We start from the raw sequence: 18,380 nt of genomic DNA on the forward strand, positions 1-18,380 counted from the left end.
ACCTGAAACTCTGACTCCCCTTGTTTAGTCGTGACTCTGGGCACCAGCAGGAGGTTGGTCCCTGAGCTCCTCAGAGTGTGAGATGGTTCATATGACACTAACATGTCACAGATGGACTTTGGTGCTCGGCCATGGAGACACTTGTACAAGCAGAGCTGCTTTAAAGTCTGTTCTATTCAGAGACCTGAGACCAGGACTTATGTGCTCGTACTTCCTAGTTAGAGTAAGAACCCGAAACTGATACATAGCCGATCTTTTGATATGCGACTTCAGTCTGAACGGTCAGGTCACATTCATCAAACCTACACCTCACAAATATAAACAAACGTTCTTCTCATATGGAAATTGCTCATGAACTTCGTATGAGTGAAGCAGTGAAGCACAATCCCACCGCTCTTGGCTGCGACTCTGCACCTACACGTTCCTTCCATAAAACAAATAAACTGTACGTGTTCTGGCTCCGGTATGACGGCAACGAGTAGACACCAGACCAGAGCGGGTATGAGCAGGCACCGGAGCGGGCACTAGAGTGTGTGTATGTATAGGCGGGCATAAGCGGGCACCAGAGCGGGCAGCAGATGGGCGTCAGTCAGAGCCTCGCCTGGAGCTGAGGAGACGGAGAGGAGCAGATGTTACACACTCAGCCCTGTCACTCCACGAAACATGCACTTTATTTATTTTATTTATTTACAACAACATACGGGCTGCTTTTAGAGTCGGGCGAGAAACGAGAAGATTTCAGGTCGACGACAAGGAAGATAAGTCTCTTTGTGATCGTGAACGTTTAAAATGGTTAACGCCACTAAACACAAATCACTTTTTTCTTCCGATTCTCTTTGTAAATGAGTCTAAAATAAAAGTGTATCTCTATCCCTTTGGCTTTATTTTGGCATTTTAGTTCATATTTGTTCAAAATCTGACTCCTGGGTCAAAGTCGTGTCTGTATCGGCCTCTTTAGGATCAACCACAGCCAGAATATTTGGATTTTCAGGTTGAATTAACGGTCGACAGTGAGTCAGGTGCAGGTTTCTTCGGGCGGGACGTGAGGAGCCCCTCTCAGCCCAGCCCCGACCTGGCACCGTCCAGGGCTGCGATGTCCTGGCCAGGCTGGTGCCACCTAGTGTTTACGTTCAGTTTCATTTCTCTCCATCAACTCATCGAGGTCAGGGATCAAAGTACACTAGACGGTTCACAAAAACCCCGGAAGTGCGAGTTCGGGCACCAGCCAATCAGCGAAAAGCCAGACAATTTGTGTCGTCAACGATTCCCGAGATCGAGGATTTAAAGCCGGAACAAAGAGAATGTTTGGTGAATTTTACAAAGAGGAAAGACGTTATTGTTCTTCTTCCTACAGGATTTTGGAAAAGCTTAATATACCAGTTACACACGTCACGACCAAACAGCAGCGATTGGTTAAATAAAAAAAGTACCCACCTGCTGTCGAGTGAATGAATCCTAACACGGCGAGGTCAGACAGTTTCCATGAAGTGAAACCGGCTGATGAATCAGGCGAACGATGTCCTGCCGTGTCTGGAGAAAGCTGAAACGGCGTGATCCGAGCACAAATGTCCGCTCTGTTTCAAAGACCGGAGCGCACCGGTCCACGCCTGCACCCCCAACCCGCCAAGCACGCCCACTCTGGAGGTATTTCAGATTTTGTTTATGGGCAGAGTAAAGCTTCAGGAGAGCGTTTAATGGTTCTTTTACTTTTAAAAGGTACACCGTTATCCCTGTATAATAAATTATCCTCTGCATTCATCTCCAGATCTTGAGCTAGTCTCGATGAGGACTGCTTGAAACATCCACTCCACAACTTTTCTGGTGGATGGTACCTGCTTGTCTCCATGGAGATGTGTCAGGGAATTTACCCTAAGACATCAAATTACATGAAATAAAGACACACCAAAACGAGACAGTTAAAAGTAATACTTGCGCAAGGAGAAAAAGAGCTGTCAGAGCCTGTCAATACCACTGGCTGAGCCTCTCTACTCTGCCAGCTCTTCTCCCAACAGCAGTTTTTATTGACTCAGTAGATTAGCTTAAAGAGTCAGGAGTTCTTGTACTAGGACATATGACATACATATGGAAAAACCCAAAAACGCAATTGTTGATAACTTTAATCACACACACAAAAGATTAAGAATTTAAATGAACACACAAATGCTTATGATTTTAAATGATTCATAATATTTAAAATAACACATAAATTCTTTCACAAGATGTTACTGCTTTCCCTAGAATGTTCCATGGTATGACTTTAAACATACACTGCAAAAACTAAAATCCAGATAATTAAAATGACATGAATTAAGAAAGTTTGATCATGATTTGAATACATTTTCTACCAATGGCTCAAGACTTTATTTTTACTTAAAATATGAAAATACATCTCACTAGATATAACATTTTGACATAACTTTCTGCAAAGGCAAAAGAAGAAAATCATTCTGTCAACTCGACAAAAGTTTTTTGGTTGAAAATTTTGACCAAAATAAACTTTTGTCCAGTTGACACATTGAATTTCTTCTTTTGCTATGGATTCTACCTGAACGACTGAGGAATTGTACACACTTTTTGCAATGTATCCATGTAGAATTTGTTCATTGTGTGTGTTTCTGTTGCTGCTGCAATTATCATCGGAAAATGTTTGTGTCATGTTTGTGTCTGTGAAGTAACGACAAACCGAGGTGACAGAAAAGCCGGTAGCAGCTGAAGTTTGTGTTTTCTTCCGGTCGACGTAAATACGTTTGTGTCTCTGTCCAATCAGAACCTTCCCCACCCCCAGACGCTGAGCGGAATTAAATAAAGACGATTTAACGTGTTTCCATGTAAACCTCAAAGGAGAATATTTAAATTTTCGAAACAATAACATCACGTAAACATAATGAATTACTCGTTCATTCGTTTTTCAAAATAAAACCAAAAATAAGAAAATGAAAAATCAACTTTTTTCTACATTATTTGTTTCCAAAACCAAAATGAAAAAAGATAATGATTTGTTTTTTTCAGTTTTTAAATTTTGTGTTTAAATGAAAAATGGAAAAAACAGATAACGACCATTTCCCGTTTCCGTGACTTAAACTGTGATGTTGAACTGTACTGGACTGTGATGGACTGAACCAGGACTAAACCGTTTTCAATCCTGGTCTGGTTCCAGTCTCAGTCCCAGTCTCAATCACGGACTGGTCCCGGCCTCAGTCCTTGTTTCAGTTCCGGTCTAGTCCTGATCTCAGTCCCGGTCTCAGGACTGGTCTTGTTCCCGGTCTCAGTCCTGGTCTCAGTTCTGGTCTGGTCCCAGTCTAGTCCCAGTCTGGTCCCGGTCTCAATCACAGTCTCGTCTAAACCAGGACGAAACCGTTTTCAGTCCTGGTCTGGTCCCAGTCTCAGTCCTGGTCTCAGTCGTAGTTTGGTCCCGGTCTGGTCCCGGTCTCAATCCTGTTCCTGGTCTAAGTCCTGATCTCAATCCCGGTCTGGTCTTGGACCTGTTTTAGTCCTGGTTCAGTCCAGCATCTCAGTGTAAATCACATAAACAGGAAACGATCGTTACCGAAAACTGAAAAATCATTATCCATTTTTTCATTTTGTTTTTGGAGACAAATAATGAAGAAAAAAGTTGATTTTTCATTTTCTTATTTTTAGTTTTATATTGAAAAACAAACGAACGAACGACACACGGTTTAAACATGACCACTGTGAAACATTCCAAACGAAACAACAACAACAACAACATCTCCGTGTTCATCGCGTCCGACAGACCCTCCACCGGAAAAAGTTACACAATGCACCTTCCGCCTTCTGCTTTCGTCGACTTGTTTCTTGCATCTTTTCCTTTCTGTACTCGGTGTATTTATTAGAAGAGTCTATTTCTGGCCGCGGGTATTGGACATTTTCCATCTCAGCCTCCGCAGCGCTCGTCGTCTTCCATCTGTAAAGTCAAATAACGTCGATACCGTTAAACTTCGGTCGCCGTGGCAACAAATGCGTCCATTCTATAACGTGGTCGGTGTCATTATGATCCGGTCAAAGCGCCGCCCTGCCTCCGTTTTACACCTTTTGTATCTCGCGTCTCGGGTTCAAATTGGCCTCCGGTATCTGTAACGTGTATTTATAGTCAAAATCGCAAGCGGCTTTTCTTCTTCCAGTGAAGCGTACGGAAGCGGAGGTCACCTTTCCCACCGCCGCTGCTTCGTATTTCCAGTGTTTATAGTAAATAAAAAAGAAAATAGTTATGGCAGGAAAATAAAACCTCAGAAAGAAAAGCATTAAAGGGCCCGTGTTACGCTATTTTCTGCTTCTCTGTGGTTTTAATGTTGTTTCCTCGTCACAAACATACGGAAGCCCTGAGAGGCAAGAGAAAAAAAAAAAAAAAAAAAGAGGCAGGTCATTTGGGCTCTATTTTCTAAGTGTTTTTTTTTTTTTTTTTTTCACCAACTCAAAAAAAAACCAAAAAAAACAAAAAAACTACAATTTAAAAAAAATAACTAATTTTTTTTCTAAATTTTTTTTTTTTCCTCTTGTGTTTTTTTTTTTTTTTTTTACGCTGTTGATGTGGCTGACGAAAAAAAAAAGTGTTTTCCTGGTGTGTTCCTATAGGTACCACAGCTCTGGCAAACCGCTGGAGATTTGGCTTATGGCGTTAGGTTTTGGGTTGAGACGTGGGAGGCTGGGATTTGAAACTCACCTGATCTGGGTTGTGTGTTTTTATTCTAGCTGAATACAGTCTTTTCACGAGTTTTATATTTTATGTTCTCTTATGAGTAATTTGAGAAGTAAGATCGATGCATCACTGATCCGCTGTCATTCTGTGAGAGCGAGAGTGGGGATCACTGCTCCAGGCTGGAAGACAGAACGCTGCACTGCCTCTGGTTTGAGCGGGACTGAGGTGCGCCCTGACGCGTAGAGCGGTCATGTTTCCCGGGAGCGGACATTTTGCATTTCGCGTGTTTTTTTCATCAGCCACATCAACAGCGAAAAAAAAAACACAAGAGAAAAAAAAAAAATGTCTTTTTTTTTTTTGAGTTGATGAAAAAAAAAAAAAAACACTTAGAAAATAGAGCCCAAATGACCTGCCTCTTTTTTTTCCCTCTTGCCTCTCAGGGCTTCCGTACTAACAGACCAGGAGTTGTGTTTTTTTGTTTTTTTTGTTTTATTTACACACATTTAACTCACAAATCCTACGTGTTTAGGCTGAGTTCTTCTCTCAGACCAAAAAATGCTCAGTTCCACCTTGTGATGTCATGCAGTAATACTTCTCAGGGAGCGCTCCAGGGTGTTTTTTTAAACTCCGCACGCCTTCACTAGAATCATTTGGATCATTTCAGCCTAGGAAATCGTCAATCTCTACTGAACTAACACTCGAAGGTAGCGGTTAAGTTGCTTCATGACGTCACAAGGTGGAACAGAGCATTTTGAGCTTGGAAAATAAGGATTAGGAGTCCGTTTTGTGTAATATAGGACCTTTAAAGAATCTTAAATGTCCAGAAATCAGATGAAAAACCAGATCAGAGTGTGAATGTAAACGTAGGCAGTGTTGTAAAGAGCTCTAGATAACTGTGACTGCCTGAAATATTCCACAGTATGGCATTAAACACGCAGTATATCTCTCTGGAGTAAAGCAGAGGGCACCAAAATCCAAATCTGTGAATCGCTGACAGAATTCATACTTTGCAGCAGTCACGAGGTAGCTGGTGTTTTTCAGTTTGTCACTCTTATTATTCTCATTATTTTATTGAAAACAAAGACATTAAAGGTTGTATAGAGGATTTTCCAAGGAACGAGAAATCCAGCGACTGTTTGTCCTTTTTCAAATGTTGCGCATGTGTGAAACCACCTCCCCTCCCCCACAGCTCCTACGTAGAAACACCTCCTCCCGCCTCCTCTTTACGCCAGAAACAGGTTTGTTTACAGCCGGTGCTGCACATGACTTGTAAACAACTAACTACAGTGTTGGTTAGACAAGACGGAGAAGAGGAGCAGGGAGAGAGGATGAGAGGAGAGGGGAGAGGGGAGAGGGAGCGGTGCGCGGAGATTCCGTGCCCGGAGAAGTGAGGAGCAGGGGGAAGAGCGGATCGGGCAGCGGGGACAGGAGCAGGAAAGGGGTGCAGAGAAGGTTGCGCGGAGATTCAGTGCGAATGAACTAACTACAACACGCAGCAGCAAGCGGACTCTTTCTTTGCCTTGAAAATGTACGTTTTCAGACATAGGATATCACATTCGTGTCCTGAAAAACGTTTGTGTAGCTCTTGGAAATAAAGTACGTTTTCATAATAAGCAGAAGTTTCCTGTCCAGGAGTAATTTGTGGACCAGTGCGTTCAGTCTTTAGACCCTTCGTCTGCTTCAGTCGCGCCATCGCTGGAATGAATCTTCAAGAATCACCTTAGTTTGGCTTCGCTGCTTTTCCCCTTGTCTTCTTCTTTCAGCGACCTCAAAAACGGACTTTCTTTTGGGAGAACTGCTCCTGGATTCTTGTCTGTCATTGCAACAAACTTTGTGCAAACTGCGAGGAAGATATAGGTCAAAAAAAGCCGCTAAGAACTGTTGCGTTGGTGGAGTAAACAGCGTCTGTGCGTCTTGCGTCTGTGGACTGCGTGACAGTCGTACGTAAACCACGTAACGGCGGCGCAGGCAAGTCAGTTACACTAGAAACGTAAGGCGTTTGATTGACAGCCTGTCAGCTCACAGATAACGAGGCAGTGTCGTTATCTATTGGCAAATGTTTAGCCCCACCACGTCCAGAGTTGATGAATTTTTATTCTCTTTTTTTGGTCATCATAATTACAAGGCTACTGCATCTCTATAATCTATCATTGACAACTTGAAACAAAAAAAAAATCCTCCATACAACCTTTAAACTCTGAGAGAAAAAGATGCTGCAGTCCTCGCACAGGTACAAAATACTTTAAAGAATTTACATTAGACCAACTCCAACAACAACATTTAAAATAACTACAACCCAATTCATCATTAAACACTTAAAACAAGATTTCAAATTCATTGTTTTCTTCTAAAAATACTCTAATTCATCATCATCAAAATCTTACCAAATTCACATCTCACCTTTTTGCTGAAAATCAAACTCCTAAACGGGACCACGACTGAACACAGGCTCCTGAAAATGTGCTTTTTAAATCCATTTTGTGTTTTTTTCTTGAGTTTTTAAAAACAACTCTTTGTGTCTGTGTTTGCCAACGTGTGCTTTGTGTCACCACGGTAACTGCTTGAACATTCCCTCATAGGTTTACATACAGAACACCCCCAGTGTGATGTTACTGCAAAGTATCAATAGGAATTTTAATGCAGTATTTATCGATATATTGTTTTGTTTAAATGTCTGGGTCTCAAAACCTGCAGCTCAGGAGCCTCCAGTCGCTCTCCTCCCTCTTCCAAGCAGCTCACCAAAGGATTTCAGAATTAAACCATTGTGCTGAAAAACTCAAATTTGATTGATTAAAAGTGTATTTCACTTTGGATCATTTGGATCATTTTGATGACTACATTGTGCACTGATTACTGGATAGTGGGTGATGTTTTATAAACATCTAACTGTACCTCATCCAGGGATCACCATGTTTCTTATATTTACTCAGTTCCACTAAAATTAGTCTCTGGCATTTTCGTTTTGCAAAAAGTAGCTCACAGGAGGAAAAAGTTCAGAGACAGTTCATGTCTGTGTGTGGTACATGTGTGTGTGTTTAGTTTTTAACTGCACTTTTGGAGTTCTGGAGAAACCACAATTTTGATCCCACTCTGTCTGTTTTATGGTGGAATTGAAAATAAAGTTCACTTTGTTCACTGCGATGACACAGTATCGATATCATGGGCTGTTGTGTATATTTTATGGAATATTTTCTTAAATTATTTTGTTACAGTGCTACAGTTGCGTTGCTTGTTTTTTTTTTTTCATGCTGGTGCCCCTTTGTGCATTCATTTTGTGTGTATTTTTAAGTCCGTGTATGTTTTTGTGGTGTGGCTGGGTCTGGTATAAATAGGCCGTCAATCAGTGGCGCCCTCTCTTGGTCCTGTGCTCTCACTGCACCGCCTCGCCCTCCACACACCTGGGCGTGTGCTCGTCCACTTCCTTTGCCTTGGCTGCGCCTGCCTGTTAGCTTCTGTTAGCCTTTTGTGTTTGACCTGGTGGGAGCGGCTGTCCTGTCTTCGCCTTGTGTTCGGGAAGGTTAGTCTGGTCGTCTTTTTTCTTTTAGGTTAGTGATGTTGGTACTGGTTTCTACGCCTCTGTACGGGGTTGGCCCAGTGAGCATCATGTTGTTGGGTTTGGTCGCTCACCAGGTCCACCTTTCAGTTGGTACTTTGTTTTGGGCACGGGAGGTTTTAGCGTTTTTAAAGTAAATTGAAGTTAACTTAAATTTAAAAACAACTTTTACTTTTGTAACCCTTTCGCCTCCTGTGTCGTCTGTAATACGTTTGATCCACCCGGGTTGAAAACTCGTTTGTCCGACACATTTGACATTTTCACTGTTTTGATGAGTATGTTTGTGTTTTATATTTATATTATTATTATAATTTATACTTTGCACAAGAAGTGGTTTAACAAAGACTTTCAGTATCACAGCCATGATTTAAGCATGATTTTTTACTGAACCACATTGAATCGATTTGAAATATATCGAATCGTATTGAATCAGGGCCGGGCCTGGTTAGTACTGGGAAAATCAGGAGCCACAGGGGAGCAACCGTCATTGTGTCCTTAGGCAAGGCACTTCACCCACATTGCTTAGTATGAAAGTGTACGTGAGTGAATGAATAATGCTCTGTAAAGCATCTTTGAGTGTCCATAAAAGCGCTATATAAAACTGATGCATTATTATTATTTATTTATTTATTCATTTATAGTTTTTCTTTTATTATTAATGACACCCAGCCGTAGCCAGACTGTGAAACTAGGGACGTAACAATATCCAAACTTCTCGGTACGATATTATCACGATATGCATCTCACGGTACGATATTTATTAAGATATTTTGAAGATAAGCTGATACAGTTGTAGATAGAACACTTTTTTTGGCTTTTATAATACCTTGACAAGATTTTGACGTGAATTATTTCCATCATGATCCCAAGAATTCAAGTCAAAAACATATTTCTTCATGTTGTCTGTGCTGAAATGAATCATGGGAGATGTAGATTCGATACGATTTTGAGACTTTTAACGATACGATATCGTGATATTTTGATTATTGTTACATCCCTGTGTGAAATTTTCATTCTCATTAGTGTACGATCATAAACGATAACCTTTTGTGCCTACTTCATTACTATTATTAGTTTGTACGACCATAAATGAAAAAAAAAAAAAAAAAAAAAATATATATATATATAATATATATATATATATATATATATATATATATATATATATATATATATATATATATCATTACATTTTCCATTCTCTTTACTGTTTATTTTGTACGATCATAAACTTTGTGCCTACAATAACATTATTATTAGTTTGTACGACCATAAACGAAAATATGTTTCTGCGTGTATGTATATGTGTGTGTATAAACATATAGTGAGCGTATATGTACTGGGTATGTATGATGTGTATATGTATGTATGTATGTATGTATGTATGTATGTATGTATGTATGTATGTATGTATGTATGTATGTATGTATGTATGTATGTATGTACAGTGTTGGGAAGGTGACTTTTAAAATGTAATCCCCTACAGATTACAGATTACATACCCCAGAATGTAGTTTGTTAACGGAATCCATTAAGTTACTTTAGGTGAGTAATGTAATCTGAATACTTTGGATTACTTGATTTGTTGTAGAGAAGCACAGATGAGGATACCGTAACATAAGATGTTTTATCTGCTAAAAGAAAATAAAAAGCCCAGACTTTACTGAACCAAATTAAAAATATTATTGATAGAAGAAGATGATACATGTCCACACAACATGGTTTAGTCCTGTTAAATCCTGTTTTAGACCTGGTTTAGACCTGCTTTTAGTCCTGGATTAGTCCTGGTTTAGACCTGGTTTGGACCTGGTTTTAGACCTGGTTTTAGACCTGGTTTAGTCCTGTTTTAGTCCTGGTTTAGACCTGGTTTGGACCTGGTTTAGTCTTGTTAAATCCTGTTTTAGTCCTGCTTTAGACTTGGTTTAGTCCTGGTTTTAGTCCTGGTTTAGTCCTGGTTTAGACCTAGTTTAGACCTGGTTTTAGACCTGGTTTAGTCCTGTTTTAGTCCTGGTTTTAGTCCTGGTTTAGTCCTGGTTTAGACCTGGTTTAGTCCTGGTTTAGACCTAGTTTAGACCTGGTTTTAGTCCTGGTTTTAGACCTGGTTTAATGTCCGGCAATGAATGGAATTACAGAAAAAAAGGGGGGGGGATATAGCCCAAAATGTAAAAACAGGACAATATTGCCGTTTAATCCATTTATTTCAACAAAGTAACTGTAATCCAATTCCCACTCACTGAAATTGTAACTGTAACCGAATACAGTTACTCATAATTTGTACTCTGATTACATAACTCCGGTACATGTAATCTGTTACTCCCCAACACTGTACATGTATGTATGTACATGTGTATGTGTGTATATTTCTGCATAAAGATAAGTTAAGTGCTCCAAAGGTGATATAAAAAAATAAAAAAAATTATAAAAAAAGGGTGAACCACATGATAATGTAAAACAATTAGGGGGTTGGACTCTACATTTTTTAAACTTCACCCTCCTCCTTTTGAGCCCCAGATCCCAAATATGTTCATGTACAATCACTATTTTTTGTTATAGTTTTTGAATTTTCTTGTACGTGGCTCAAACAAATAAATAAATGAAATGAAAATAACCTCTCCACGTCTCACCCTCCAACGTAAAAGTTACACGTTGCACCTTTAACTTAACTTCACACAACGCGCGCACGTTTTTATTTATAGTCCGTGCGCTATATTTTCCCACTCCTACATTTTCATACCTGCATGTCCAGCGATCGTCACGGCAACAAATCTCACATCTCATACCGTGGCATCATTATGTTCGGGTCAGACCGCCACCTGTCTCCAATTTCCCGCCCGCTCCTCTCTCATGTCTCGGGTTCAAAAACGTACGGCGTAATTATAGGCGCCACGGCGACGGCCTGCCCCATTGACTCCCGGGTTCGCGGCGGCGGAGGATGCCGGCGCGTTATCCGTGGGTGGCGCGTCGCTAGTGATAAAGTTGCATCGGCGCTTAATGAGGAGTTTTATTTTGCGATTGTTTACTGGTGGGAGGCAGGCAGATGCTCGGTGGGTGACTGCTGCTCCAAGTGTCAGCTCGTTAAAGGCAGTGTTAGCGTCGAGAGGGAAAATACGCCAACCACTGTACAAATAAATGAAATAAATGTCCGTAAACGCGCGGTAAGTAAAACGCGGAGTTAATGCGCCGGCGGTGTCACTCGGGAACGTGTCGGGGATATCAAAGCGGAGGCGGAGCAGGTGAGGAGCCGACGCCGAAACAGCTCCGCGAATTTTTCAGGTAAATAGTTTTTTTTTTAGTTGTGGGTTTTGTTTGCGTCGCGGAAACAAACAATGGGAATGAGGAAAGTAAGAAGAGCTCGCAGAGAGAGGAAAAGTTTTAAAAGCAGACATAATTGAATAATTGTAATGTAGATGTATGTGCATGCGTAAATTTGCACTGTGGAAGATTTTAGGCGAGACAAAATACAACGTGACAAGAGACAAGTTACGCAGTGAAGCTTTAAAGGTCCTATAATGCGCAAAAAATCACTCTTTTGAGATTTAAGCCGTGTTCTAATGTTGTTTCCTCATCGCAAACAGACCTGGAGTTGTGTTTTTTTGTGTTTCATTCACACATGTTTAACACACAAAGTTCTTCTCTCATACGGAAAACTCTCTTCCCACCTTATGATGTCATGTGGTAATACAGGAAGTGCTCCACTGTGTTTCTAAACTTCACACCTTCATTAGAATCATTTGGATAATTTCAGCCCTGGAATTGCCACTATAAATCACACTGGATTATAAATTGCAATATCAATAATGTTGAATTCTCTCATTTGCACTGGATTATAAGGAGCATTAAGAGAAACAAACGGACGACACTTGAGATTGATCCTTAGTCCAGGTGTCCACGATCCACTGACAGATCGTGGTGTAATTCGCCCGGCGTTGCCTCCCTGTCTTGGTTCATGTGTATTCCATCCATCCATTGAGAAATGCTTATCCGGGGCCGGGTCGCAGGGGCAGCAGTCTAAGCAGGGACTCCCAGACTTCCTTCATCCCAGACACGTCCTCCAGCTCTTCTGGGGGACCCTGAGGCGTTCCCAGGCCAGTCGAGAGACATAGTCCCTCCAGCGTGTCCTGCGTCTTCTTTGGGGCCTCCTTCCTGTGGGACATGTCCGGAACAACTCCCGAGGTGAACAGAAACCCGAGCCTCAGCTGCTCCTCTCAACGTGGAGGAGCAGCGGCTCTACTCTGAGTTCCTCCCGTGTGACTGAACTCCTCACCCTGTTCTCTAAGGGAGCGCCAGACACCCTGCGGAGGAAACTCATTTCGACCGCTTATATCCGCGAATCTCGTCCTTTCAGTCATTACCCAGAGCTCATGACCATAGGTGACTGACGGTAAATCGAGAGCTTTGCCTTTCAGCTCAGCTCCTCTTCACCACAACGGTCCGATACAGCGACCGCATCACTGCTGACGCCGCACTGATCCACCTGTCAATCTCACGCTCCATCCTCCCCTCCACTTGAGGCAGGAACTAATGTGTATTATGAATGTGAATGTGGGTGGGTCATTTAAGTTTTTTTTTTTTAATTCCTCAAATATACATTGAGGAATAATGTGCTTAATGCAGCTTTGCGCACATTTGTTTACGTTTTACAGAAACAAAACTTAAAACCACATGACTCATTTGCATAAACTATAAGCACTGAAAAAACAGCTCACTTTTTGTGTTGCTGATGCGGTTCAGCGTCTGTTGGACTAAAGGATCATAAATTTGTCTTTACTCCATGAGGCTCCTGACTACAGTTGCCATAATGTTCCGACAATCTATCAAGTGGTGCATATGGAGTAAGAAAGCTGTCAAAAATATTTGTGCGCATAAAATAGAAATCCGTGCGTATTTGGGAAATCCGTGCATATTTGTCTGTAGTTGCGCATAAAATAAATATTTGTAAACTCTCAAATGAATCCAGTCGTACATAAAATATATTGTGTGTATTTTATTCATCAGAATACGAATTGAAAAGTTACGACGTCATGAATTACAATCACGAAATGAAAATGTTACGATTACGCTTTCATCAGTACGAATACGAATTCACAGACGGAATTTTACTGTCAAAAATACGTCATCACTTCACAGACATTATTCATCGAGCAGAAGAAACATCGATCAAGATCAAGACTGTGCAGCTCAAGTTTGTAGCAGAGTAAAAACAGAGTAAAAGCACAAGAAGCTACAACAGAAGAACAACAAGTGGGTTCATTAAAATCTATTGTAAAAATGTCTTGAATTCGGGAATCGAACGCTGCTGTATAATATTGTGTAGAAACACCTCCTTTGAACGGGAAATTGCACCTATATGTTAGAAAACATAGTGGAGCCAGTTGGCAACATCAGACGTAACGTTCTCCCAGGACTAATTAGCAAATATCAGCTTCTCTGTATGTTTAGATTAAAACATTCACAGCTACAGCCACAGCGAGCATCAGTCAGTCTGAACCTTCAGCTGCATTTCTCGCATGAAATGCCACCAAAAGTTCCTCGGGACGCTGAAATGTCCCAGTTTACACCAAACACGACCAAATTGTCCTGGTTACAGACGTCACAGCCAATGAAATGTTCCACATTACAGTTTAATGCAGCTTCCAGCATCAATTAATGTTCGTGTTTACAGGCAACACCTTGGTATGTTTACAGTATTTACCGGTAAGTTTAACGTCACCGTGACGTGGATGGATTTGCTAATTATAACCCATTATAACTCATGTATAACCCATTATAACTCATATAACCATATAACTCATATATAACCTATTATAACATATATAACTCATATATAACTCATATAACCTATAACTCATATATAACCATTATAACTCATATATAACCTATTATAACTCATATTAACCCATTATAACTCATGTATAACCCATTATAACTCATGTATAACCCATTATAACTCATATATAACCTATTATAACTCATATATAACATATATAACTCATATATAATTATACTATATAACCATTATAACTCATATATAACCTATTATAACTCATATATAACCCATTATAACTCATATATAACCCATTATAACTCATGTATAACCCATTATAACTCATGTATAACCCATTATAACTCATGTATAACCCATTATAACTCATGTATAACCCATTATAACTCATATATAACCTATATAAACTCATGTATAACCCATAAACTCATGTATAACCATATAACTCATGTATAACCTATTATAACTCATGTATAACCCATATAACTCATATATAACCCATTATAAACTCATATATAACCCATTATAACTCATGTATAACCCATTTATAACTCATGTATAACCATTATAACTCATATATAACCTATTATAACTCATATATAACCTATAAACTATAACCATATAACTCATGTATAACCCATTATAACTCATGTATAACCCATTATAACTCATGTATAACCCATTATAACTCATGTATAACCTATTATAACTCATGTATAACCATTATAACTCATATATAACCTATTATACTCATATATAACTATTATATGTATAACCCATTATAACTCATATAAACCCATTATAACTCATGTAAACCCATATAACCTGTATTATAACTCATATATAACTATATAACTCATGTATAACCATTATAACTCATATATAACCATTATAACTCATGTATAACCCATTATAACTCATGTATAACCCATTATAACTCATAGTATAACCCATTATAACTCATGTATAACGAACTGTCTGAAATGCAGCTGAAGGTTCAGACTGACTGATGCTCGCTGTGGCTGTAGCCGTGAATGTTTTCATCTAAACATACAGAGAACCTGATATTTGTTAATTAGCCCTGGGAGAACGTTACGTCTGATGTTGCCAACTGGCTCCACTCTGTTTTCTAACATATAGGTGCAATTTCCCGTTCAAAGGAGGTGTTTCTACACAATATTATACAGCAGCGTTCGATTCCCGAATTCAAGACATTTTTACAATAGATTTTAATGAACCCACTTGTTGTTCTTCTGTTGTAGCTTCTTGTGCTTTTACTCTGTTTTTACTCTGCTACAAACTTGAGCTGCACAGTCTCGATCTTGATCGATGTTTCTGCTGCTCGATGGATAATGTCTGTGAAGTGATGACGTGTTTATGACAGTAAAATTCCGTCTGTGAATTTGTATTCGTACTGATGTAAACATTTCGTGATTACAACGTACAGCTCAAATATATTTGTACGACTGGATTTCTATTTTTTTATGCGCACGAATATTTTTGACAGCTTTCTCACTCCAGAGGTGCAGCTTCGTAGTTTACCAAAGTCGTACTAAAACATTTGACAGATTTCTGAACACCGTGTACCACATAAAATTGGTTCGAGGTCAGTAAACACAACCAGAATTAGTACATAAGGCGCACTGTCGATTTTTGAGGAAATGAAAGGATTTTATGCGCCTTTTAGTCCAAAAAATACGGTAGTTGTAGACCGACTAATAATAAAGGGTGTCAATGAAACAAAACACAACTCGAGGTACGTTTTCGATGAGGTAACAAGATAATAACATGAAAAAAACCCACAAAAGTCGATTTTGCGTGACGTAAGACCCTTAAAAAGTCAACTTTACCGAAGAGCTCCACTTTAAAACAGTAAAAATCAGGTTCATCACCTTCGAACGCGTCATCATCACCAACTTCACCTCCCATTACAAACGGTTTCTCAAACAACCCCAGTGTACATGTCTGCCATTTATTTATTCAAACTACAATACAGCTCCCCCCCTCCCTCCCTGCGCCGCCCGTCGACACAAAAGGCCTGTCAGGAGGCACCGGGCCCTACAAATGATTCGCATGTTATTGTGTCTTATGGCGTGTTTTGGTGTGTGCGTACAGCCCCGTATTGATCCGGCTGACAGTGAAAACCATTAGCGGCGCTCGCCATTTCAAAGGACGCACATAAAACGAGGCGAAATTGGAGAACGCGTGTTAGCTCGCCGGTCGGACGAAGCATGATTAAAGGATTCATCTCCTTCCCAAACGCGCCGACGAGAATCAAAAGACAGCCGGAGAAATGGTGTTATTGTCTCGTAACTGTCTGCCGTGGAGGTTACGGGCGAGGGGAGAGGATGAAAGCGCCTGATTGGACGAGAAAATGAGACGGCTAATGGGGGAATTGGGTACAACGTATATACAGGGTTTGGAGTTAAGGGGAAGAGAGAGTGATGGACAGGTATGCCGCCGTACGGTGAGGAGGAGGAAAACGCCGCTACGGTAACGCAGGAGAGGAGGAGATCGAGATGGGGAGTCGAACCCACAACTTCTTTGCTGAGAAGAGGAGATAGGAATCACTTTTCACAGTAACGTTTAGCTGGGGAAAAAAACTGGATCATCGCCAGAACCCACACCACAGTTTTGAGAACCTCTAAGATACAAATTGGACACAACACCAAAGGGGAATCGTTAGATTCAGGGTTTTATGCATCAGGTTTGAGAAGGTTTGTCATGAATCAGTTCATCATAAGGATGGTTCAAATAGGGAGAGATCGCTAGATGACTCAAACATGCATGGATAATGTCTAAAACCTAGTATTCTGAGGTTCATTTGGTCTTCTGATAATTTATGTTATAAGGTTCTTTTATACCTAGGTAGGTTTTACATACCTGACAGTTTGTTCTGCTCCCTGTGCTCTTCCTCAGACTCTCGTGATGTTTCTGTGTCGTGTCGCTCAGTTGATTTAAACAGGTTTTGGTGCTGTTTTCCTACTGGTGGAGGCAGGATGAGGAGAACCATGGCCATACCAGTTTGTCAATACTTGATCCTGTCAGATTTCAGAAGCTCAGCAAGGCTGGACCTGGGTAGTATTTGGATGGGAGACACTGGGAAAATCAGGAGTCACAATGGGACAGATTGGCAGCGTCACTTCTGTCAGTCTGCCTCAGGGCAGCTGTGGCTACAATAGTATCTTACCACCACCGGTGTGAAGTGAATGAATAATGTTCTGTAAAGTGTCAGTTTATAACTGATGCATTATATATATATATATATATATATATATATATATATATATATATATATATATATATATATATATATATATATATATATATATATATATATATATATATATATATATATTCCAGACTTCCAGACTTCCAGATACAGACTGACAGAATGGTGATGGCGAACCACCAGACATAGTGGTGGATAAGAAACAGAGCAGAGCCGTGGTTGACATCGCAATACCAAGCGATTAAATCAGGAAAAAGGAACACGAGAAGCTAGAGAAATACCAGGGCTCAAGAAGAGCTGGAGAAGCCTGGAAAGTAAAGGCATCAGTGGTGCCTGTGGTGATCGGACACTCGGGCTGTAACCCCCAAACTGGAAGAGACGACAACAGATACCGGGAAAAACAATGGAACATCTCAGTCCAGAAAAGTGCAGTACTGGAACAGCAAAGATACTGTGCAGAACTCTCAAGCTCCCAGGCCTCTGGTAGAGAACCCGAGCTGAATGAGGGTGAGACAACCGCCGTGGAAGTGAGAAACACATTTATATATATATATATATATATATATATATATATATAATATATATATATATATATATATATAATATCATATAAACTGACACTATATTAGGCAATTAATCGCATGAGTTCGAGCAATTAATTGCAATTAATCACATGTTATACGCAAAAACAATTAATAAATTAAAAAGTAGAGCTGACTTTTATTGGAAATGTAAATGAAAGAGCCAAACATTTGTTGTGCAAACTGTATTTCTTTCACAGGGAACCTCAGAGTCTTCAAGATGTTCTGAAGGCTCAAGAAAAAATATTGAATGGACTTTTGTACTACTAATATATTTTTTCAATATTTTTATTCAGTGAGTAATAAACACAACACTAGTAATAATTTCTAGATCACTGTTTTAAACTTGGACTGATATTTCTTGGGAAACAAAGGGTTAATATAATGGAATGGAAATGGACCAATCACAGTTTTTCTTCCAGAGTATCTGGGTAAATCAGTGACTCCCCCTGCAGCGCTGAACTAAACAAACAAGCTCAGCTCAGAGCGCTCGTCAGTCCTGTTTCAGTCCTGAGTCCTGGTTTAGTCTTGGTTCAGTCTGTGGTGTTGGCAGCACAAAAGTTTGATATAATCTT

This window comes from Boleophthalmus pectinirostris, unplaced genomic scaffold (genome assembly GCF_026225935.1).
Source record: "Boleophthalmus pectinirostris isolate CB_2022bp ecotype Guang Dong unplaced genomic scaffold, ASM2622593v1 HiC_scaffold_3, whole genome shotgun sequence".
In the NCBI taxonomy this organism is placed as follows: Eukaryota; Metazoa; Chordata; class Actinopteri; order Gobiiformes; family Gobiidae; genus Boleophthalmus; species Boleophthalmus pectinirostris.